General features: G+C 39.9%; 1 protein-coding gene across 22 annotated transcripts in view; it reads right to left on the bottom strand.

The window, feature by feature from the left end:
• The window catches only part of SYTL2 (synaptotagmin like 2), a 95,052-nt gene extending 68,923 nt beyond the window's left edge, over positions 1-26,129 (bottom strand). For 9 of the 22 annotated variants that reach the window (XM_036220458.1, XM_036220463.1, XM_036220460.1 and 6 more), the window contains exon 1: positions 26,005-26,128. The gene's annotated coding sequence lies outside the window, so the exon portion shown is untranslated. Of the gene's footprint in view, positions 1-26,004 lie in introns of all 22 variants that reach the window. The other 13 variants (XM_036220467.1, XM_016160359.2, XM_016160362.2 and 10 more) reach the window with 3 other exon arrangements.
• Between the last annotated feature and the right edge of the window lie 501 nt (positions 26,130-26,630).

Below are 26,630 nucleotides of genomic sequence, written 5' to 3'. Positions count from 1 at the left end.
TGACCTCTGAGATATCTTCCAATTGTATAATTTTTTTTTTCTTATGGGCATAATAGCAAATGGCCAGAATGAATTCTGACACTAGCTAGCTACCAAGTTAGCTAAGGAAGGAAGAGGTGTACAGGAGCAAAAATAAAAGTCATCCTATTGCCCAGCGATAAAAAAGTCATTTTAGGAACTACACATTTTTTCATAAGATATAGCTATATTGAAGGAGAGAATGATAATTAGGAAAATAGGATACAAAAACTGACAAAAGTCTTCCTTCCCTTCTTTCTGCCCCTTTCTCCTTTGTTCCTTTCTCATTGAGTGTTCCCTGCTTGGGACTGGGCTAGGCACTACGTGTACAATTATTAAGTAGTAAGAACTGGTTCCTGTAGTCAAGAAGATTTGGGCTCACAGCAATAACGATAGCTCTCATTTGTATAATGTTGAGGGTTTACACTATATTCTAGCATATGCACTCTTCACAACCACCTTGGGAGCTAGGGAGGGGAGGCAGTAAGGAATAAGTATGATCATAATCCCCCATTTATTGATGTAAAGACTGAGGTTCAGCAGGGTCAAGTGGCTTGTCCAAGGTCACACAGCTGGGAAGAGAACACATTTGCAAATAGGGAAAAGAACCACGCACATGAAAGAGTATGTTTAAGTGTCAAATGTGTGATAAGTGGGGAAGTGAGGAAATCATGGCAAGAACCTGGAAGAGGAGGAACTTGAGCTGAGTTTTGGACTTGGGTATGTTTAAACAATTCACACCCCGCATTCACTGAATTCAATGCAGAAGACAGCATAGTACTACCTTAGAGAAGGTGGAGTGCAGAAAAACAAGAGGATGTCTAAATTTATACACACACAGAAGCACATTGTTTTTCATCTAGGAAGTGGACATTCTTTAGCCGCCACCAGTAATCAGCATGTGTGTGTTCTGAGTATTTTTCCCGGAAGCAGAAAGATGTGGCCCTGAGCCTTCTTCCTTGGGGCACACAGTGAGTATCAGGTGCTTAAAGGGCATGTGATCTGTACCACTTTGCTAGGGTGAAAAACCCTGACCTTGGCACTCTCGACCAATACTGTAACTACCTGGGCTAACCAGCCTTCTCAAAGTATTCTTTTCTGTGGCTGTGACTAACCACATGCTTAAGAGCAAGCCTGTCTTCCCAGGCTGCGTTCATTGCTACCAAGGCTCAAGAATGTAATTAATGAGCAACCTGGACCTGCTCTTGAGGTGGAAAGGGAGAGAGAGAATGGCTGGGAAAGATTTCAAGGTGATGATAGAGCCTCAAAATTGCAGGAGGGCTTAATAAGGCAGGTCCGGGCTCTGTTTATCAGACAGAATGTGATTTAAGCCAAAACACAGGAAGCGAGGAGCTGGTAGAATTACTCTGAAGGTCCCTGAGAAGGGAGACCTCAGATAAAAAAAGAGTGAGATGCAAGTTTAATCACAGACCAGTTCAGAGTAGGGAATTTAGGTAACAGGAACTCTAAGGTTTATTCTTAGCAGAACAGGTTTTCCTTCTTACTATTGAGACTTTAATCAACCCTCTAGAATTCTGATTCCAATTTTATTTCATCAGGTAACATTTCAAACAACACCTATTTCATCAGAGCTTCTGAGAAGAAATTCACAGTGTGATTCACACAGTATAGGGTATGATGAGATTAGGCAATCGCCTTTCATTCTTAACCCCAGGAAACTAGTAAGCAGTGGGGATGAGGTGGAGGCAGGGACTATTTGATGGTGGTCCCCTGGAGGTGGTTTTTGAGTTTGGACTTGAAGCTGAAGGTGATTCTTTCCACCAGAAAGAACTGAAACCTTCTTCTGTGCCATCACATCTGAACCCAGTATGATTTGCAGAGCTAATGCAATGCCCGATTAGAAGCAGAGTTCCCAAGCTAAAGAGGAGAACCAGTTCCAGCATCTTTTCATCCTCTCTGGAATCTTGAGGAGCTCATGGGCAGGCAGCAAGCCTTCCACAGACACCCACCAACACAGACTTGGAGACTTCTTGAGCAAGTGCATCACCATGACTAAGCCTGGTGAGGAGCAACAGAATAGACATGTATATATTCTATCCATTCATCTAAAAAATAGAATATGTCTATTCTAAAGACAGAACTGTTTACATATATATGGATATGTGTAATATATGTACTTATTGTTCTCAGTCATTTGCAACCAATTTATGAAATCCTGAGAACTCCTCATCATATTGTTGTATAGAGAAAGCTAGGCAGGGTGGTTGCCAATGGACTGTAACCAGGTTTCTGGTACCTAAGTGTGGGTAAAATCAGGCACCCTCCACCATTAAAGGATGTCCTAACAAAGCTCATTTGGGTTCAGATGCGCTGTTTATTGGGTGGAGGGTAGCAGGATATATGTTACATATATTGGTATTGCTACTATTTCTATGAAGATCTACCATACTAGAACACTTACATAAGCTTTAACACCGAATCCTCAGTCCATCACCATAAATAAAGTATTATTATCATTTCTATTTTACAGAAAAGGATCTAGGCTCAGAAAAGTCGAGTAACTTTACTCCTGTCTGTCTTCTTAAATACTATGTCATATACAGATATGTGTATATGTGTACGTTATAGATATAAGTTGCTTTCAGCAAACTGAGATAACAGAATTTCAAGTTTTCATTTCAAAAACTAAAAATATATGGGTCAGGTAATACTCATAAAAATGTCATTATTTTGTTCCCCCTTGCAGAGGTAGATCTTAAATAGTCAAGCTTTAATGGAAAACTGAAAATACTTAGGTAAAACAATCTCATCCATAACTTTAATTTCGGAAGAAGATAAACATTCATTTTATAAATTTTTAAACAAAAAAAGTCAATCAATAAATACCTCTGAAGGACATGCTGTGAGAGAGAGACTCATTAGGTACATTCTACAGCAGAGAGAGGCCGGGATTGTGGCAAACCTCTGTGTTTTGGAGAAAAGAACAGTGTCCTGGGATTTATCACAGTCAAGTTTTTTCCTAGCTCACTCAATCCCTAGTTATACATATATGTGATGTTGGGCAAGCCACTTCACCTTCTGGGCTTTGTTCTTCTCATTTGCAGACTTAGGGCGCTGTAAAAGATGATCTTCTTCACAGACCCTGCTCAGATTCAGACTAGTTAAAAGAGCAAAATTCAGGCTGCAGCAGAATTGGGCTTCAAGGGACCATCGCCCCATAATGCAGGAGTACACTTACTTCTCATTTCATCTCAGAGCTCAGATTAACACCATCCCAGTCCTGTACAATCAAGTTAACATAGCCATTCTTTCCAGAGTGCTCAGGCTCCTCAAAAGAGTAGAATATTTTACAGCTAAATTAAATATCCCTTATTCTTGAAAATAAAAAAGCAAACTAGGCAAATTATTATTAGTAAACTGTAGCAACAAGAATATCAAAGGCTTATATAGCACTTACTTTTTGCCAGGCATTGTTTTAAATAAGCACTTTATACCATTAACTTGATTCCTCACAACATGCCAAGGGAGGCATTTTACAGATAAGGAAATAGGCTTAAAGAGACGAAATATCTGGAAAGTGGCGTGTGGGACTCTACTTAGGCAGGCCAGCTCCAGGATGCATACCCTTGACCACCATACCTCCCTGTCTTTCTTGGACAAAGGTGTCATATAACACAGAGTCATTCTCTAGATGGCCTGGATTGTCACTTTATGTTTTAGGCTCTTCCTGCCTCCCTTTCTCTCTGCTTTGCAGACTCACTGGCTTGGTTCATTTTCTAATTTCAGGCAGATTCTGCTCACAGATTTCCTCAAACTGGACTTCCTCCAGCAGCCCAGGGAGAGGAGAGGCCTCAGGAGCCTCCAGCAGCCTCATGGACACTGTTCAGCCACGCCATATGCTGCAGGGCAAACATGTTGGTATGATCTGAAACAATGTCCTAAAATCAACCTTCACAAGGTAACTGAAAAGTCATCTTTCTTAAACTCAGGGAGAACTCCTGACCCAGTTACAGGAGAAAAGAAACATTTTACCAGGAAAAGTGTTCAATGAACTTAGATAAATTGAGACTAAGCTTTGTAAATTGTAATGGTGGAGATGAAGCAACACAATGGTCTGAAAATAGAGCTTGGACGTTAAGGGCTGCTTAACCACTAATCTCCTCAAATTCCTTCTGCCTTATTCTTCCATTTGAAAGGCCAAAGCCACCAAGAGGAAAAAAAATAGTGTGGTGAACTTCATGAATGTGTTACAAAAAGGAACAAGTAAATTAACAGAGATGTAAAGGAAAAAAACATATCTAAAGATATAATATTCTCTACCTTACTGATTTTTTTTTTTTTTTTTTGTCTCATCTGAGATACAAGAGAAGTGGGAGAAAGTGGAAAAAACACCAAGGAGATCAAGGAGAACTAGTCAGCCTGCGAAGCTTTCTCACTTCAAATCTGGGTCCATAATTATATTATTCCCCAAAATAGTGGCTTTCAAATGTCATGACTATCTAGGCTGAGATACAAGAGAAATAAATGATATCATCATGGGGCTTAACTTTATTGCATGTTTCTTTTATTAAATTTGTGCACATCAGTAGCATAGAAAATTATCAGCATTCAATATTCACCAAAAAAAAAAATCATATAAAAAAATACATCATCATAGATCTTACTTTTATTTTCTCCCCACAATTCCACAGAGTTGGTAAGGAAAAACGGTTTCCATTATCTAGATTTGTAACCTAGTTTCTATCAATCCTGGTTATTCAAGCCACAGCCTACAGCCTGTTGCAACATATCAGCATTTGCACGTATTTAATGCAGTATCTTCTTACTTGGGTATTATTTCTTATTTGAGCTGATCAGAAGAAGCTTCAAGGTAGGAAAGGAAGAAGTGAGAGGTGAGAAAAGGGCAATTTAAGCCGAGAAGTCTCACACTCACTCCACGAAATCACAACTATGTATGGTCCCTACTAAAGTGAAAAGCACTTGAGTGTCCTCTAAAAGCTAGAAGGCACAAATCCAGCAAGATCTATTTTGCAGAATTCAGTCTTACCCGAGAATAGAGGTTTTTGTAATTCTAGATAAAATAAAAATGAAAAGACATTTACTAAAAACTAGAGTAGATAGGACAGAGTTTCAGTATGAGCTCAAGCGAACAACACAGCTTGTTTGAAGGCAGTTGGAAATAAATTCCCTTTGGGGATGGAAAACAGAAGAAAAAATAGGATTTAACTTCTTGCCTTAAGCACGCATTGTCTAGCAAATGTCTAATATCTTCCTAGACATATAAGTCCTTGCCTACCAGTTTCATAAAAAGAAAAGCAGATCTTTAAAGTTCTGCAGAAACTTCTTCCATTCTTCTGTTTCCAAAATAATTCTAAAAAAAACTGATTTTTGAGATTTTAAATGAGATTTTTAGTCATCACACAAAGTCTGAATTATCTAGGAGAATTAAAGAGAGTGAATACCCAAATTTTAGCTCTCGAAGTCTATTAGAATCCACGGGAGCTTAAAGGGGGCCCACAGACTGGATTTCTATTTTGCTTTTCTCTGAAGCAGCTATATACTGAAAGCTGTAGGCCACTGAAGTACGAGAGTCAACAAAGGTAATTTTCATTCATCTATTTCTTAGCAGAATGCAGATAGTAAAAATAGTACTTGTTGAATGAATGCTAACTGAAAGAATAAAATATCCCCATGGAAGGAATGACTGTGACTGGTACTTCATGCTCTGCCTAAGGATTAAAGAAGTGCAAATTAGTACTCGAAAGTTGGGCATGAGGATGGGGAGCACGGCAGAGGGAATGCAGTTAGCATTAATATGATGGCTAAGTGGAGGGCGAGGAGAGGTAGGGAGCAATTGGAGAAATCGTTTTATGAACAATATAGATGTCTAGCCAATGTACTGTATACTTGAAACTGATTTAAATAAATAAATTTATTTTTTAAAAAATCCTGTTCATAGCAGCTTTACTTGTAATATCCTGAAATTAGAAATAACCCTGATGCTCTCCAACAGATGAATAGTTAAATGTGGTATATTCATATCATGGGATACTTTCTAAACAATAAAAAGGAAGGAAAAAGGGGTTACATAATATATGGTTCCATTTATGCATCATTCTTGAAGTGGGAATATTGCAGAAATGGAGAAAGATTAGTTGCCAGGGGTTAGGGTTAGGGGCAGGGAAGGGAAGAAAGAGATGTACATGGTTATAAAAAAAAAAAATGGACAGATCAGTATCTTGATGATAATGGTGGATACATGTGATAAAATCATGTAGATACATACAGGCACATACACACATAAGTACATATAATATTGGGGAAATCAGGATTATACTGATGGAGATGTCCTGGTTGTGATTATTGTACTATAGTTGTGCAAGATGTTAGCATTGAGAGAAATTAATCACACAGATCTCTCTATATTATTTCTTACAACTGCATGAGCAGCTACGATTACCTCAAAATAAAAAGTTTAATTAAAAATAAATCTATCAAAGCAACCTTTCCTCTGCCACCATGAGCACCACCAATTTAGGACTGTGTGGGGGGCGGGGGGAGTGGCGGGAGGGCAGGGGGTGGGGGCAGGGAGGGGGGAGGGGCAATTAACACGCAAATCTTTCCTAACCACCTACATTGAACTTCCCTACCTCTAAATTCCCAGTGCTCCAATTGTTTTTATCTGATCTTTGTTTTTACATTAAAGACCAATATTTTAGGACTTTTATATCTCCTTATCCAGGATAAAAGCTCCTGAGATAGGGACCATGTCATACCTTTTTTGATAACCTCTCAATGCCCAACACAGTCAGAAGCCTAGAGTACAGACTGAATAAAAGTGTTTTTAATAAATGAATAAATGAATGAAGAAAAAAGATATATATGTTCTACCTTCCATAGTTTGGCTGGATAAACTGGAAATTTATAATGCTTTTGCTCCAATTTTCTCAGCTTCAAAAGGTTAGTAATAGCTGTGTCCACCTGCCTTGTAAGCCTGCAGTGAAATTAAAGATCGCCTCCAGCCGAACCTGCAGTAGTAGCAAGCTTTAGTCGGAGAGCTGCACTAATTATTTGTTGTGTGATCTTGTGCCAATTAATCTCTCTGAACCTCAGTTTTCCTGTTTGTAAAATGGGGGATAATACTTAATTTTGCAAGGTTGCTACATGAATGAGTCATGGTATACATAAACGGCCTAACTCAATGTCAACCTAAGTAGATGCTCAATAAATGTTTTAAATCCTTCCTTAGATACTTCCGGGCACTAATGTGTACTTCACAGTTCAAAACAGTGGTCAGTTCTTAGTACAATTACATCTTTTCAATAATTAAGCAGCGTATTAGTCACGTAACACCTTTCTCTAAAGATCAAACTCTGCCTCTGTTTGCAATGGAGAAAGTAATTTGGACAAAGTAAATGGAGGTAAAGGATAGCATAAATGGAAAGAGGCAGTTCAAGAAGATAATAAGCTGTGAAGACAGTGTACAGCAGGTTCCTCTTGCCACAAACCACTGTGGCAGAAGTCTCATCTTGGGCTTGCTGTTCTCTTTCATGCAGTTGTCCTGTCAAAGGGCAGCACAGACAGACACTAGAAAAAAGACACCGCAAAAGCCTACTGATCCCTAAGAACGACGGGCTGGTGGTACTGAAGGGGAGGAGGATGGGCCTCTGTTTATTTTGTCTGTGAGGGAAGTATTTGTTTTCAGGGTAAGTCTACTGCTTCCTTCTCAGGCCTGGGAGTGCCTTAGTCTGCTCACCCACAGGATGATAACTTTCCCTCTAAGAGTGCTGCTGTCCGAAAACATATTTGCTCTGGATGTGTCACTGGGTCATGAGGAGTTCTCTGAGAAATACTTTACACATGGGTGTCTCCAGACCCAGGCAGCAGAGATATTTGCTGATCCTTGAGGCAGGGATGGACAAACACTGGATGTGGTTCCAGAGTCCAGGTTTTAAAAGAATATACTAAGTCGGTTAATTGGTCAACAGCATTTAGAACCCTGACTCTACACATGGCCTCTGAGGAGGAATCATCTATAACCATGACCAAAAAGGTCCCCTCCTTTTATGGAATTCTGCTCTAATTCAGTATGTTCACACACATTTGCTTTACTTCTCCTGTGATGATCTCACAATAGCACATTTGTCAAAGTAACGGTCTTAAAAACAGATGGAAAATCATTCCTAGCATATTCCTTACACCTAGCAGAAGCATATGAAATAGAGAGAATATAAAGATATGTCCATGTTAGACAACATGGGTGTGGCATATCCCATAGATTTCAGAAAAGATGAATGTGCTGTCCAAAAGGATTATAATGCTTCAAAGCTTTATGAGATTTATTCTCTTCCTTATTAATACAATGAATAATAGCATGTACTTATTAACTAATTACTATGTGCCAGGCACTATACTAAGCCCATCAAAGATCATCTCATTTAAGCTTTAAAACAATCTTAAGAGTGATGTATGTGATATTTTTCCCATTTTATAGATGAGACAACTTTAGCTTAGAAAGACTAAGGATGTAAAATCAGGAGCATCTGATTCAGAACCAACATTCTTGATCTTCACACTCATCTGCACTATCATATGCTTGCTTGGTTTACAGAGAAGGCCAAGGTTATTGTTGCTTTTATTGAAATAAAAATGTACACAATATTGACCCTTCAAACATATTAAGTTGAACCTCACCAAACTGCCAATATACAACCATTTTGACCCATAGAAATGGCAACTTCTTTTGAATCAACCTAACATAAAATCAAGACACAGAATGGTGTGTTCCTTACCCCAGCACAGCTCCTAACAAGATGTATGACTTTGGGCAAACCACTTAACATTTCTAGTCTTCACTTGCTACCCCTCATAAAATGAAAAGATTGAGCTGAATTTGTCTTTAGGTTCCCTTCTAGCTCTTTAATTACAAGGCAAGAAGGGGGGGGAAGCATCATAATTCATTTGTTCAAAATTATTTATTAAGTGGCCGCTGCATGCCAAACACTGTGTTTCCTCTTTCATTCTAAATTCATCTGCATTTCAAGGAGAGCCTCTGATCCCTGGGCCCCCCACATGTTATAGATAAAGAACAAGCTTGCTTGCTGTCTGCTGTTTAGGGAAACTGGGGTGTGTCCTATAGTCCTAGTAGCTCCTGCCTCAGCACGATTCCACAGCAGAAGAGAAAACTAAAGGACCTAGAAACCATTTTGGGGTAAAGACATGAAGCATGGTGTAGCAGAAAAAATGGTACATGTGGACAAATGTGTACCTTCCAAAACGAAGAACTCTCAGTAAATATCCTGGCTCACAGAAACTTCTAGAAAAACATTCCACTCTTTTCTGGACTTTGCTTATACCTTCCCAGAAGCTAATCATGTAGTCTTTTAAATTAAAAAAAAAAAATCCAAAAAAGGAAGCATTTTCAGCTTTGCTGGGTAGAGCACTTGAGTGTCTAGTCACCACCTTTGCAGTGGTTAAGGACTGGAAGTAGAAAATTACAGAAAAACACCAAACTGCAAGTTTCACTGATTCAACAGCTAGCTATGCTACTTATCAGCTTTGTGAGCCTGGACTTATCACTCAACCTGCTCCTGCCTCAGTTTCCTCATTATAGAGTAAAGATTGGAACTGATAACCTCTACGCATTTTTTCTATTCTAAAGTCGACCAGCCCTTTATCATCTAAGTTTTACCAGCTAATCTACCTTCTGTTCCCTTTTGCACTATCCACTGTGGACACAGCAAACAGCTGTTTTTTAATACGCCTACAATAGCTCTTCAAATACATACTTGAAGACTCTTATGAGTGCCCACTTCACTCCCTCCCCTCTGACCTAAATCAAAGTCCTAGATGAAGTGTGGTTAGCAAGATGTTGACAGTAACTATGTGGGGTCATATGGCTAAACTTTGAGCCCATAAGGAATGGAATACATGTGGCAAAGAGCTGTTTGCTCTCTCAACTTCTTGAAACTGAGAAGGACTCATAACTCCCAACCTCATTCTCTGGGAATTCTACCAGCTGTTATAGGAATAAAAAATAAAAAATAAAAAAAAAAAAAAACTGCAAGAGAAGGGGATTAATAACCTTGACATGCTGACAGTCCAGCTGAGATTGAACCCACACACAGTATGTAATTGGTGAATTCTATAGGACAGATTATTCTTACGCACTAAATTAGGGCATGTACCCAGGAAGAGTCAAAGGAAGCCAGATGAGCAAGGTCAGTTGAAGGGTATAGTCTGCTCCAAGGAAAGCGTGCTGTTCTTTAATCTTTGATCATCAAAAAAGGCAGAACTCACCATGGAAACCATGACACCAACCCAGTTTTTAGTGGGAGCTGATCTTCAAATTAGGAGTGACCCTCCTGGGATAGTTCAGAGTCAGCTATCTGACAGGGCAGTGGAGGCAGATGACAGTTCTTTGTCCTTCTGTGTTCTATTTCAAGTTAGGGTTGTTCATTTCTCTCTCAACTAGTAGCTTCACTTTCTAGTCCCATTAATGCAAAACATCTCTGAATGGGATTCCAATGAAGTATGTCACTTTAGACACTTTAAAAGTCTCCAAAAGTTTTTTCCTTAAAAAAAAAAAAAACCTTTTGGAAACAACAAACCAAAGACTTAAAGTGATTTCAAAAGGGAAGTAATAAAAACAAATAGTTTGTTAAGAAACTGATTCCCCCTCCCTCACTGTCCAGATTCTTAGTTTCACAGATTTTATCGTATCTTCTTCATTACAGAATACAAATACTTTTAAGAAAGGGAGGAATTTGAAAATTGTTATTAATCAAATTCTATGTTTTAGAGATGAGTAGTTTTCTTTTTTCTCTTCAGGAATTTTGAATTACAAACCTTCTTCAAGTGACAGAAGTCGAGAAAAGTTTCAGGCCACCTCAAATTTTGATAACATCCATAAAATGTAAATTGCTATATCTCATAACCAATGTTTTATAAGCCTTTTGTTAAAAATCAAGCACATGCTCTCCACAAGTTTTGTCATGGAAATTGTTTCAACAGGCGAATAAATAGGCATTTCCACAGTTAAGGCCTAACAGCTGTCACATTATTTAGTTCTGCACAAATGAGAAATCCAAAAAAAGATTGGAGAATCTGTGGCTGGAATCTGGCAAGCAATTGTATTTTCACATTGTTTTAGTCAGTGTGCTCCCTCAATGCAAATACAAACCCTGCAAATATTTAATTAAAAATAACCATGTGGTCTGAAAAACAAGCCCAGAACAACTGGAAACATATCAAAATATAAAGTTAATGCTTTGCCATCTTTAATTAATGTTTAGAGAAAAGAGCTCACGATTCCTCAATTCCCATGCTGCAATTACTCCAAAGTGTAGGTTTTAATTCTAAAGGACAATAGAACAGCCAAAAAGCCTCCTGTTTCCTCAAGGTCACAGAATAGACTTTCATATCACAAAACTCAAGAGTCTAAACTCCTAACCAGATATCATGTCTCTCCATGAACTGGTGCCCCAATGAGGAAATTTGAGTCTACAAAGGCTTTTTCTCTTTATTTGGGCTTCATTTCTATTATTTCCCGGAAATTTGAGGGGAGAAAAATAAAACATTATGTTGGAGTGGGGACAGAATACAAGAAGATTCAAACAGGAATTCTCATTTACTTCTGATAAAAAAAAAATTTAAATAATTTTTTAAGGTTTACATAGAAGTAAAAGAAAAGCAGAGTTCCAGAAATTGCTCCAGGTATTCATAGAAAGCAGAGTCCTTCATCTACATTTTTTTTTTTTAGTAAAACCAAGAAATACCAAGAACTAGATGGCCTTTAAAAAATGCCTAGTTTCCCTCAAACGATTTTTGATAAGGGTGCTAAGATCATTCAATGAGGAAAGGACAGTCTTTTCAACAAATAATGCTGCTTAAATAAATAAAATGGGATATCCACACACAAAAAAATAAAGTTGGACCCTTACCTAACACCATATACAAAAATTAACTCAAAATGGATCAAAGACCTAAATGTAAGACATAAAACTATAAAACTCTTAGAGAAGAAAACATAGGGCGAAAGATTCACGACATTGAATTTGGCAATGATTTCTTAGCTATGACACCAAAGGCACAGTCAACAAAAGAAAAAGTTTTCATGGAATTCTTGAAAACTTTACAAATTTGTGCATCAAAATGCATTATCAACAGAATAAAAAGCAACCCATAGAATGGGAGAAAATGTTTGAAAATCTCATAAGAGATTATATGATTTTATATATATAGGAATTATATATCCAGAATATATTTTTTTAAAAAACCTCTTAAACTTCAACAACAAAAAATTCCAACTAAAAAATAGGCAAAGGATTTGAATAGACATTTTTCCAAAGAAGATATACAAATGGCCAATAAGCATATGAAAAGATACTTAAACATCATTAATCATTAGAAAAGTGCAAATCAAAACTACTGTAAATACACTTTCACATCCATTAGGATGGCTACTATCAAAAAAATAGTAACAAGTGCTGGCAAGGATGTGGAGAAATCCGAATTTTTGTGTACTGTTGGTGGAAATGTAAAAGGATACAACCTTTATGAAAAACAGTATGGCATTTTCTCAAAAAATTAAAAATATTTACCACATGATCCAGCTTTCAACTTCTGAAGATGTGCCCAAAAGAAGTGAAAGCTAAGTCTTGAAGAGATATTTACATATCCATGTTCATAACAGCATTATTCATAATAACTAAAACATAGAAACAACCCAAGTGTCCACTAATGAATAAACACAATGTAGCGTGTGTGCGTGTGAGTATACCCACACACAATGGAATATTATTAAGCCTTAAAAAGGAAGGAAATTTTTGACATATGTTACAACATGGATGAATCTTGTGGACATTATGTTAAGTGAAATAAGCCAATAACAAAAAGAGAAATACTATACAATTCCACTTATATGAGGTACTTAGAGTAGTCAAATCATAGAGACAGAAAATAGAATGTTAAGTTTTGGTGGTTGCCAGGACCTAGGGGTAGGGCAGATTGGGGAATTACTGTTTAATGGGTATAGAGTTTCAGTTTTACAAGATGAAAGAGTTATGAAGCTGGATGGTGGTGATGGTTGCACAAAACTGTGAATACATTTGTTGTCACTATACACTTAGAAAACATTAAGATGATAAATTTTACATATATTTTACCACAATAAAAAGCAGGGGAAAATGTCTAGGTTCCTAGTCCCTTGTAATGCCATCAAGGAGAGGATTTTGGAGCTGCTCTTTGGCATATCCACATTTTTGTTTCAGTTACCACTTGGCGATTACCTTGAACAAGCGACTTAGCTTCTCTGTATTTTGGCTTCCTTATTAATAAAATATCTACTTAAAATGTGGTATGAAGATTAGATGAGCTTATATTTGTAAAGCACTTAGTCTAGCATAGCAAATACTACATAAGTATTAGCTATTAATATTACTACCACCACCACTAAATCTATTCTCAGCATCCCAAATAAAATCATATCCCATGATGGAGAAAACATTTGCATTTCATTCTCTGAAATGATGACGGCTTGGCCCCACACTCAATATCTGAAAAAAGTAAATCTTCCCTTCCTCAGCTAGAGCCCACTAATGGGAACAAGGGCCCAAGTTACTCTGTCCTTTGAGCAAAAATAGAGGTAAGATACTTATGCACAGTTGCATTCATTCAACAAATATCAGTTGTGTCCCTAGTCTGTGCTGGGGACTCACTGTACCAAGTGCTGCATTTATTCGCTCATAGTCAGCACTTTCCATTGCACTCACTAGAGCACAAGACCTTGTTTCCTTCCTTAAGCGTGACTATATATATGTATGTCACTATATATATGTATATGTATATATATGTATGTCAAGACATATATATATCTTGATATATATATATATCAAGATATATATATATATATATATATATATATAGATATATATCAAGAAGAAATGTTGTATAAAAACATTTCCCTGGATGAAACGGACAGGAATAGGAGAGGGTACCCCCAAATTATCCATTACTATTTTTCTCCCTCTAGTTCTATTTAAAACAAACAAACAAACAAACAAACAAACCTCTTCATTTACTTTCAAATTAAATAAAGCATATTATTCCCAGATAAGTTTTTGCCCGAAATCTGTCAGGATGGAAGACTTCAGGCAAACCTGCTTTGAAATTGACTAAATGACAGAGCGGACCATCCCTGCCCCCACCCCACCCCCCACATGCACACCCCGCTGGACAGAAGCACACTGCTGGGTGATGTGAATAGAGCTAGGAGGGCTGCCATGCTGGGAGGCCCACTGGACCCCGGAAAGGCAACACATAAGTACAGAGCATTCACATAAGCCATCATCGTCAAGGAAATCTCCTTCTCTAAAACTTCCAGCTAGACACCAGAAGCTAAATCTTATCAAAACTTAACATTTACTGAGGCCTGGGTAAGGAGCTGTAAAGGAGCTGATTAGTATTTTCTGAAGTCATGCCATTGTGTTCAGGCAGCATGGGGGTGCAGGGGGCGGGGAGCACTGACTTGGGGTAAGACCTGCCTGGGCTTGAGCTCCAGGGGTATCACTTCATTGCTGTGTGACTCTGGGCAAATATTTAACTTCTTTAAGTTCCATTTTCCTTATCTACATCTTATGGTGTTAACTTCCTACCTTTGAGGATCTTTGTAAGGATTAAAGGAAATGATTCATGTTAAAGATCTAGCTGACATTTGACACAATAGAAATTCAACATGATAGATGCCCTCTCCACCTCTTGTTTTCACGTAGGAAAAATGTCCCAAGGAACTCAACTTCTGAGTTAGAGGAATAATGAGAATGGATCCCGGGCAAATTGTCCCTAATTTTCCTAAGAGTCTAGTTCCGATAATGGATATGTTTAGGACTATGACAGTACTTGAGATGTTATGAAAAATTCAACCAAACCTTCTCCAACATGTCTTTCTCACCCAAATTTGATAGGGGGTGATCAAGAAGGCTTCGGCTTTATCTTGAAGAGTACCCTATACATTTTCAAGCCCATTTACAATCTTAAACACTGGGCTCATCTCTTATATACAGACCAATAACCTCTCTGAGCCTTTAATATCTCTGAAATCTGGGCTCAAAAATGAATGAATAAATAAAGAATTGGCTCTGCCTTTGTGGCATTTTGTGGTGTGTTAAAGGGATCCCCAAATCGGCCCCAGGTTTTGATGGTTCATTAGAAGGACTCATGGAACAGCAGATGGTTATAGTCACAACTTTGATTGATTATAGTAACAGAATACAAAGTAAAATTAGCAAAGAGAAAAGATAGCTGGGTGAAGTCTGGGGAAAACCAGTCATGAGCATTCACAAGTCCTCTCCTAGCGGAGTCACAAGGGTCATGCAACAAGTTGTGACAACATATGGGAAATGTTACCAACCAGGAAAGCTCTTTAGAGAGTCAATGTCCAGGTTTTACACTGGAGACTAGTCAGGTAGACATACCCTGTCTAGCAGGAAAGCAGGTTCTCAGCAGAATTGCTTTGTTTGCACACTTTAGGTATGGTGAGCTACCCTTACCATTTAGAGTAGTGGGAATCCTTCTGAAGTCCAAGTTCCCAGATGCCGGTCAAGGACCCACCTTGCAAGCAGGTATTTCTAAGATAAGCAGTCTCAGGCCTGCTATGTAAATTTTTTTCCACACACATGAGAACATAAAACCAAATACCTAATTAATAACTGCCCACTAACCACTAACTCCTTATAGTCAATTGGTGTATTGAAATTCTTTTTAAAAAAGATAGTGAGTGTAACTCAGTGTTTCAAAGCATTTATTCAGCACATTTGTGCTGTGTCAGCCTGCTGAGCTTTGAGCATTAAGGAAACGTTAGCAAGTCCCTTCTGCCCCTGCCCTCTACAACTTTCAGACCAATAGGGAAGATAAGAGGAATACATAAAAAACAATAAGACAAGGTGGTATGTGATGATGGCTATAAAAGAGGTATAAGCCAAACACTAAACCAGTTAGAGAAGGGAAAGAAAACTTCCTGCTGCAGGAGGATTTTGCTAATTACCACAGAGCTGAAGTTTTAAAGACAAGATTTGAGAGTAAGTGAAAGGGCTGGGAAGAACTCAACAAGGGGACTAAAAGTATCGTTGGAATGGAATCAGTTTGACAGGGTTCACAGAAGAGAATGATGGAAGATAAGAATTTAAAACAGAGTCTAGGATCAGATCATTAGAGGTCTCAAATCTCAGACTAAGGAGATTGTCCTTTATGCAGGGGGTGATGAGGAGCCTTGTGTATGTGTGTATTGTTTTTTTGTTTGTTTGGTTTTGTTTGTTTGTTTTTTTGTTTTGCTTTTACAATCATGCTATTTTAGCACAAATGAAGGAGATAAGTCACTACAAGCAAAAAGGCCAGGGCTTTTGTAATAGACCTCACAAGTCAAAGAAAGCCGGAGAGGCAGAAGAGGTGAAATACAAATGTCAGTTAGGAACAACACTGGTAAGGAAGCAGTAACAATGCTCCTAGGGAGATGCATGAATCCAAGCTCTTAAGCTGAGTTAACTGGAGGATCGGTGCACTGAACCAGGAATGCCTGGAAGTCAAGTTAAAGGCAAAAACTAATAACACGGCAGAAAATTCAGTGGACACATCCAGAATTCCAATAGAGATGAAGAACCAGTGCTCAGGAGAAAGGAGGTATTCAATAATTTCTGGCTATTTTTATCTTATTTGAGTCTCACTACAATCCATGAGATAAAGCCAGGCAATCATTATCATTTCCATATCACTAATAAGGAAACTGAGGCTCAGAGAGGAAATATTTGCTCAGTTTTTACACAGTGCAGGACACAAGGCAGGATCTGAAAAAAAAATCCAGTCTCTTTAATGAGTTGTACAAAGATCCCCACAATCAGCTCCTGCCAATCTTGCCTTGAACATGAAACTATGCCCACCACACTACTCTCTTCCCTTCTTAAATTTCTGATCCCTATTCATCAAATTTCCTCTCAAATGTCACCCTTTTCAGAAAGTTTTTGGCATTTCATCCCTCTTCCATCTCACTAGACACATCTCTCCTCTATGTTCACACCTGATTATTGACGCCCCACAGCATGGTGATTATAGACGTGTGCCTTCCCCACTGGATTCTGAACCTAAAACAATTCCTGGCACACAAACACAGCAAACACTCAGTGTGTATTTGTTGAGTGAACTAACTCTCGTCTCTAAATCCAGTGCTGCTCCATTTATCGACAAATGTTCACTAATCTAAGAGTAGTAACAAATTTCACCAAAGATCAACTAATCATACCATACTTAAATATTAAGCTAAATATAAATACTTGGTCATTGTAGCTACAGAAGTGAAGCACACACACAGCCTGCCCCTTCAAAGACCTGATTGTTCCCTTTTTCTTCCATAGTTCATCTGACTTGGTGCCTTTCCTTCTCAAAGGAAAGAGAGCAAACCCAGATTATCAGAAGATTTACCCTTTAATTAAACCAGTGAGAAGGACTTGAGGCTTGGCACATGAAGGAGGTCAGGTTCAATGTTCTCATATTCCAAAAGCCCAAAGTGAGATTCTTTGGGAGTTTAATGCATACATCTTGCTCCCAGTGTACTGCATGTCATCCAATACTTACTTTCAGTTCCTGACTGCTCAGAGTGATCTTGGGAAAAGGCTACCAGAGAAAGGAAAAAGCGAGCACACCCACTGCTTCCTTGCTTCCTCGTACACCAAACAAACACCTGTGCTCAGTTCCATGGTAGGGTCACATCTGTCCCCAGCAGAATGTGACAGGCGGAGCCACGTCTCTTCCACTCCCTTGGCTCCAGGCCACCACCCAGATCATGTGGGGAAACAGGTGATCCTCTCTACATCCAGGCGCCTCTAGTAACCAAGGCTAATCTCCCCAGCGGCCCTCTCCAAGGAACTCCGGGTAGATGTCAGGTTTTCCCTCTGGTCTGGATAAAGCAGACAACACTTAGGAAAACATAAACACAGACCTAGAAACACACAAACACACACTTGTGTGTACTTGTGTCTGACTCTGACTACCTGGCGAATAGGGCCACCCAGTTTCTTGCAATTTGCCCATAAATGATAGTTTTGTAGCTCAAGCCTCCCTGCTCCTCCCCCCAGGAAACTCAGAGGCTGTTAACCACAGCAGTGCATGCTGAACACAAGAAATTCTTTAAAGCACTAACTGAATTCAGTATTCACTGGGTGTCAACTATTTCCAAAATCTTAAACTCGATTCTGGAAATATGAAAAAGGGCCTTAAACATTCTGTCTACATCTAAGCCTTAATCATTATGCCAAAGGTACACCTGGGTCTTTTATTGAAAAGTGGTGAATACATTTAGCTCTAAAGCGGATTACCTTTTTGGAAAAATTTGGTTCCAATGCAGTCTAGTCTGTAAATTAGTATATGGAGTTACTATTTTTCAACAGATATGTACCTTCCTGTATAAGTCTTAAATTGCAGCACCATCTCTACAAGTACCTTTCAGCAAAAAAAAAAAAAAAAAAAAAAAAAAAAAAGCTTTAAAATATGTTATCTTATCTATATCCATAAGTCCAAACAAGTATGCGTTCATTCAACCTCAAATCCATCTTCTATACTTTGGGCAGTGTTACTGTCCTAAAGAGAAATCTAGTTATTTTACTCACAATATTGAGATACTTCCTTGTGGCCTCCCAGACAAGGGGCAAGTTTTTAGCCTAGATCCACCTTTGGGTTTCAGCCCACCACATGAGCAACACCTCTGGCCAGAGCTTATCTGCCTAATGTGTCAACTCGGTGGTCTCTCCATTCCCTTGGAATCCCATGCCCTTCCTGCCTCCACGTCATTGAATCTGAAAGTCCCTCAATCTCTTTATCTCACTATCTTCTCTCTATCCCACTCCTTTCTTAATCTAGCAAACTCTTACTGGGTCTCGGTTCTACCTCATCTGTCACCTTCCAATTTTCCCAAGCAGTCGATCTTTCTGCAATCTCACAATAAGCTGTACATATTTCCACTAGACCATTTAACACACTGTATTACTTTGTCATTGTTGCCTTTATTATGGGCATATTCTTGTTCTTTTTTTAATCCCTAGAATCTGGTTGTCAAATTAATGACTAGATGAAAACTTGATAAAATAGTGGGGCAAATATCATCAACCTCCATTTTCTACTTGTGGAAAGTGAAGCATCTATAAAATTAAGTGACTTAATGAAGTATAGTTGAATAATGGATAAAGCTTGTACTATGGGAACTCTTAGGAGCCAAGAGAAAGTCTAAAGGAAGAGAGAAGGAAATGAGAGATAAAGGAAGAGAAGAGAGAGGAAAGGAAGGGAAGTGGTATTTACTAAATAGCGACTCTGTGTAAGACAATGTTAAGGACTTTAATATATTCAATATCTTATTTATTTCTTAGAGCCATTTGGTGAGAAATAGATAATGAATGTAATATTTTTCAGAAAAAGAAACTGAGACTCAAGAGAGGTTAAGTAACTTGTTCATTTACACAACTAGTAAGCAGATCCAATGTTTAAATTCAAGATTGACTCCAAAGCCAAGTTTATGCCACTACAAAGTGGCCTCCAGAGGAAACCTGGGCTTCCAGACTCACACGTGCCCATGGACGCGAGCCAGAAACACCACCAGAAACACCGTCTTCACCACGGCCCCGCCCCCACTCCCTTGCCAGCCATTGTGCTTCATAATGTTCTGGCTTCTGATTTTACCGGCTTCTGACTGCACCTCACAATTATGTCCTTTTAAGCAACTTACTTAATTTGTCTGTGCCTTAATTTTCTCATCGTAAAAATGAGAAAAATAATAGCACTGAAAATAGTATCAATAATATATTAGTGGGGATTAAATAAATAGATGGAGGTATAGTGCTTGGAACAGTGCCTTGTACATAGTAACTGCTCGATAAATGTCAGATATCATCATTATTCACTTTCCTCACAGGATTGAAAAAGCAGTATCAAGTAGCCAAATGTAATATATTATTTTAGCAAGAAAAGATATACCAAATCAGATAAAAATTACTTTTGAAATAACTGAGGAAGATGAATTTTACAAAACCAATCACTACCCCCAAGTGCCATCACTGCAGTAGATGCATGGCATTTGCAGACTGAATGCCTGTGGTTTCAACTATTCATAAGTTACCTTGAAGATATGTCACATAGAAACTATAGTTAAATCAAATATAGCACCAGATGGGGATAAGGTTGTGAGTCCTTAGCTAACAAGTGTTTGGCCAACCACCCAACAACAGCATCCCAATCTGTTTTTGCTGGTTCTCATTAAATATATGACCTCATTTAATCCTCTGAATAATCTTGCAGGTATGATCATTCTCATTCTACAGGCACACTAAGGAAATGATATGTTATGGTAATAGTTGCAGACTTGGGGGTAGCAAAGGTCTCAGGATGTACCCCAAAAAGTCCCAAGATAGGAGACGTGAAACAACCCCAGAATCCATTCTAAAAAGAATCAAAGAATTAAAATGAAAACTCAGACCCAAAACTCAAATGACTAGTCTAAAACCAGCAGTGGTAAAGACTCTGCCCTAAAGAACCTTACATGCCACTGTTCAGTCTTCCTCCCAGGGGGCAGGAGTGCTTGAGGCACTGATCTGACTGAGTGGCGTGGCTTGGTTGAGATCCAGACCATGCCCTTGGCCTCGCAGCCCTGCTTTTTAATCAACTTGGCCAGTGGCAGAAGAGCCGAGGAGCCTGTGGCCATGAGTAATGACAGCACAAAACACATTGGTTTGTCTAATCAGAAGCTGATGGTGTCACGTTCCATCAAGACTAACAGTAAAACGTCGCTTCTGCAAGGGAAAAAAGAAATATCTATTCACCCAGAAGTTAAGTAATGCCTTTCTTTCTCTTGCTAACTCTGAATGCAAACTTGTAGAACTAATTGTAGGTTTTACACCCACCCTTCTGAAATATTTCTTGATGCACTTATAGAAAGAAGACTCATTTAGGGATAATAAACCAAATCTATTTCTAGTAGTTGCACAGTGTCTAGAAAGAATGACATTGGGAAATTCTTTTGTTTTGGTCTTCTTTTATCTCTGTCATCATTACTATGGATAATGCATATAAAAGTGTTTTTGTAAGTTATAAGTACTTTGCATATGTAAAGAAGTCACTGTAACTACCTGAGGGTCATTGTAATGCATTTCAGCAAAGACTTCATTTCAGAAGAGTTATTCATTCATTAATTCATTTAATTCGTTAAAAATACTACGTTTCCATTGAGTGTCAGGTAATGTGGATGTAGAATTAGACCAGGAAGCCCAAGTCCTTGAGGGATCAATCTTCCCCTAAACTGGACTTTTCATCTCCTTGATAGTCTAACCATACCTGGCACTCTCTCCTCTCTCCTGTCTCCTGTCTCCCTCTCCCTTCCTCCCTCTCCTAGAGTTCAAAACCACTCCAGAGTGTTCTCCTACATTCTGCAAAGGTCCTAGCACAGGGCCAAGTCCCCAGTGGCCACTAAGAAAAAAATACTATATTTAGTGATTTAAGAGGTAAGTACTGAGTGACACACGTGGCTTTATTACTGTAAATAAACTGCTTTCATTATACTTGTCAACTTACTTTCCCAAAAGTTGCCCGAAAGCAATTCTCTCCTCCTAATAATCTGAGAAGGTTCCAGGTTAATAACAACAAACAAAAGTGGAAACAACTCTCCTCTCCATGATGTATGGATCATGTGTTCTGCACGAGAGCAGTCAGCTGGGAACATCCTTAGAAAATCATGAGGGGTCACCTAAAGCTTAAAGCAACAGGAAGTAAAAACATTTTCTTACATCTGATTCATCTAGATATGGTAATTCTCTACTAACTCTATTTGAGCACATGTGAGTGGAAAATAACCCAGAATCACAGATTTTTAATATTGGAAGGAACCTCATCTGGTCCAACTCCCTCCCTTTAGATTAAAAAAACAAAAACAAAAACAAAAAAACAAAAAACCACCAAGATTCGGGGAGAGGATATGACTAAACCCAGATTGCACAGCTTGCATCTGAGGCAGGAGAAGGCGAGCCACCTGTCTCCCAGTACAGATCCTATTGTTCTCCCTAGAGCTGCCAGGAGCCAGGTATCCTACCTGTGGGCAGCCCTAACAGCAGTGGGTGCTGGGACTCAACCATGGCCCCACAGATACACCCTTTTTCTAGCTGCTCCCATTGCTCCCTCCTTGCACTCTCTTGCCTTGCTTAACACAATAGGAGACTGCCCTCAGGAGCTCTGAGGCAAATGAAGAGCTCCCTTGAACGGCAAGCCTGCTTTTATTCTGTAAAATGGGATCATTTTTTGTCCTTTTCTTCTGTTCAGGAGAGTGATGAAAATCAATGAGATGCTCGTCATCAAGCAATTCTACCTTCTTTGAAGGAAATTTACAGTAGGAAACCAATAGAGTATTTGCATCATAATTAAGTCCTAATAATGTTAAGTTAAAGAGTTAGAGTCCAGTATTTTATAAAGATTGACATTGCTTTTCATCTTTTCACATCTAAACTTTACAAAAAAAAAATAGCATACACACTTGCCTGTGATGCAAGTAACAACAACTCTTGACATTGCTCCTCATAATAACTCTGGTAAGGGGACGGTAGAGTAGGTGTCATTATCCCCAATTTATAGAAGACAAAAATCACTTCAGGGAAGCAACCTACCTTGCCCAAAGTCACACAGGTAATAAAATACAATGCCATAGCAATGACCTTGTCTAAGGCTCTCGTCTCTTTACTGTGCATTTTAACTTTAGAATTTTTGCTCAAATTTTGCACCTCAACAACACGGAAGAACTACCTTTTCTGCTTCATTTGAGACATTTAAGTCCCTTAAAAAGGAGCATAACCTGACCCTGCAACTTCAGCAGCAATCCCACAGCTTTTTTTTAGATTTCACATTCAGATGAATCAGGTGTCAGAAATGTTTTGTTTTGTTTTGTTTTGTTTTACAATGAATATGAATAGCTTTGGTAATAAGAAAACAAATAATGATCTCACTAATATGTGAAATCTAAAAAAAAGCTGAACTCAAAGAAACAGAAAGTGAAATGGTGGTTTCCAGAGGCTGGGGAGTTGGGGAATTGGGTCAGTGTTGGTCAAAGCGTACAAATTTCTAGTTTTAAGATGAATAAGTAAGTCTGAGGATCTAATATACAATATGATGACTATAGTTAATACTGTTGTATTACACATTTGAAAGTTGCTAAGAGAGTAAATCTTATTCTCCCTACCAAAAAAAAAAAAAAATAGTAGCAATATATACATGTATCAAATCATCTGCACACACCTTAGACACACACAATGTGATGGGTCAATTTTATCTCAATAAATTTGATGAGGGGGATAATAAACAATAAAGATTACTTTTATTTTTAAAACATATTCTTCATTCTGAAAAATAGGAAAAGCGGCAGCTGGGAAGCTCTATTACTATGAACCAAGTGAATGGAAAATGCAAATAGTACTCTAAGTCTCCAGACCAGAACCTTTGCCCTCCTGTACCTGGGTACTCTCAGTACCCAAGAATATAAAACAATATGCAAGGACATCGATTTTAATCAAAAGATTTAAGGGAGAAACGTGTTTATATATATAGGTATGTGTGTACATATATATTTAAACCTAACTTAACATAGGAAATCAAATGAAAATGGCATAAATCCTTAAATCAACTTTCAAGCTTGCTGGGGTCCATCTGAACTATATATCCCCACCCTCCAGAAGTACTTGTCAGTCTTCTTTGCTCTCAAAGACTCTTCTAAGGAAAAATTCGGAAAACCCTAAGGCAAATACTGCCATCTGATTTCCCCCTTTTTGAAAGAACAGCAGCCTCTTTGAAAAGTAGCTTTTCCCATTTTTTTTTTAAGTCAAATTTTTCTTCATCTACTATATCTTTAAAAATTCTTTATAAAACAAGTGACAGCAAACATATTACCATATTACCAGAGTTCACCCAACCTCCCTTGCCCAAAGGGAAGAACTGCCTGGCCTGACATCCTGGGTTCTGAGGATAGTGGGGCCCAGGCTGCCCCTGGGCTGCCTCACATTTCTGCAGGACAGTAGACCACTCTGCACAAGGTGCTAATTCATTCATTCCACAAATGTTTATTGAGCGAAGCTTGAGAAAGCCCTCTTAGGGGACAGTGGGATCATTCATGAGCCAACGGTCAGGGCTAACCGATCAGATGTGGACAACCAATCCTTCATTAGACCTCAAACCACCTCTGGGATAAAGCAAACAGGGCCCCCTGCCCCACCCACTCACCAGCAGCTGGGCGACATCACGCAAGTGTTCTGGAACAGGACTGCTGCTTAAGAGAGGCAAAGGCAGTCACTGATTGCCACCAGAGCAACCAGAACTCCTGCTCCATAAATGACATAATACCTCTAAACACTTTGAACAGTGTCTGGCACCTAATGAGAACTCAATAGTCATTTTTGCTGTTACTATTCCAGCTTTCTCTTACACAAGGAGCACCAAAAAAAGTGTAATGAAAACAGGCTTTAGAATCAGACAGACTGGATTTGTCACTTACTAGCTATGTGACTAAGGGATGTAATCTTTCTGAACCTCAGTTTCTCATTTGTAAAATGGAGTAAATGACAGTATACCATCCCTCATGTGGCTTGGTGAGAATTAAGGACATATTACATGCAAAGAAGAGTGTCTGGCCCATAAGTGCCCAATAATAAAAGACAGTCAATATTGCCATTGTCCTGCCCCCTTCCCCACCCTTTTGACGGGTCCTGGAATCTGAGTTCACCTAGATATGACACTAAGACAGAATTACAGAGGTAAGGGAAAGGGAGGGGAGGAAACTACTAGAGCTCTTCCACGGAAACCCATCGAAGTCCCCAGTTCCTTTCAACCATCCTCTGTTTGGCTGCTCCATCCGACTGACAGCTGGGGCCACTATTCCCTAGCTGGGAATGATTGACAACAAGGGGACAGGAAACTGGACAGCAGTTTGAATCCATCTCACCTTCCAGTGTTTGTCTGTCTGTCTGAAGCCCCAACTGGGCTTCCTCTGCACATCCCTGCCAGGCTGTGTGGGGTCAGGAGGCTGACAGTATGATTCATGATAAGTTCTTATCTAGGTTTCCATCTCAACCCAGAGCCCAAAGCCCTGGAGGCTGCTGGTAACAAACCAGCACTAAATGAAAATATGGACTTTTCATTAAGACAGGAAGTGGAGCCCCTCAAAGTCAAAGGGGATTCGTAAAGGGAGGAGGGAGAAAGGGGAAGAGGGAGGAAGCAGAATGGGTACAGAGAGAGAGGCCCACTTCCTACATGCTGGTGGAACCCTATGACTTAACTGCTGAATTGGTCACTTTTTCACTTTAACAGATGATAAATCCCATTCCTGTGATTTATAACTCACCGTGGGACAAGGTCTGGGTGTAGGAAGAGAATTCCAAAGTAGATTTTCCAAGTTGAAATCATCAGCCTCCTACTCCCCCTTCCCAACACCCCACCTGTTGTAGATAGGTCCTACCTAACTCCCTGCCTACCTTACTTCATCTGAGCAATCTGGGACAGTTACTCTGCAACCAGGTCCCGCCAGCAGCCAGTCACAACCCCAGGCTCAGTCGTCAAAAGCCCCAGGAAACAGGAGAGGCCAGCAGAACCCCCAGCCTACCCAGGCACCTGGGCTGCCTGGAGACTCAGCCCCTGCGCAGCGCAGCTGGCTCTTAAGTTGGTAGGAAATTGAGGAAGGGCGCTTTCCGGATGCCAAAACGCAGTTCATGTGTTAGAACTCAGAAGTACTAAAAACTATCATTCAACACCAACTCCCTCATTTAATAAACGAGGACACAGAGACCCAGAGAGGGAAAGAAAGTTGTCCGAGGTAACACAGCAAGTAGGCAGAAGAGGCTAGAACCCGGGCGTGCTACTTTGAGCCCCAGCCAGGCAGGGAGCGCTTCTCTCCGCCTCCCGCGTCCTCTCGCGCGCAGACCGGAGCCGGGCGCTGCAAACCCGGCCACCTCGGGCGCGGCGCGTTACCTTGCTCGGGACTGGGCGCCGCGCGCCTCCTCTCCCCCGGCGGGGCGCTGGTGGCTCTGCCCAGCTAGCTCTGCAGGCGGTCCAGGTGTCGGCCCGCAGCTGTCAGCGCAGGGCGGTGCGTGCCGGCTCCTCCCGCGGAGGCGGGCGCAGAGCAGGGGCCGCTCCCGAGCTCGCGGGCCAATGGTGCTGCGCTCGCTCCCCGTCCGCCCCGCCCCCGGCGCCCGCGGGCTCCAGCCCCCTGCCTGCCCGTTGCCCACCCCTACCCCGCCTGCCGTTTTCTTTCTCCTCCTTGACCAGGACAGTTATCAGGTCCAGGCCTTCTCAGGCGTGCCTTGCCCCCAAACAACTTTTACAGCGAGGTAGACTGCAGTGCTGTTATTTTTTGACCACTATGCATTAGGGGGCCTTGGAGCCCGTGAGTGTGGAGCGCGAGGAGCCCCTCCACTTATTGTGCGGTCACCAACCGTGCAGCAAAGACGGCGCAGAGTGGCGTGAAGCCTCGTGACCACAGCAAGATGCGTTAACCGCTCAGGGCGTCAGTTTCCTCACAAGTAAAATAGATAAAAATACCTCACAGGTGGTTGAGAGGATTAAATGAAGTGATGTTTTAAGAGTCTAATATAACA

The sequence above is a fragment of the Rousettus aegyptiacus genome, unplaced genomic scaffold (genome assembly GCF_014176215.1).
Source record: "Rousettus aegyptiacus isolate mRouAeg1 unplaced genomic scaffold, mRouAeg1.p scaffold_m13_p_5, whole genome shotgun sequence".
In the NCBI taxonomy this organism is placed as follows: Eukaryota; Metazoa; Chordata; class Mammalia; order Chiroptera; family Pteropodidae; genus Rousettus; species Rousettus aegyptiacus.
This window is presented reverse-complemented; position numbering and strand designations above follow the sequence as displayed.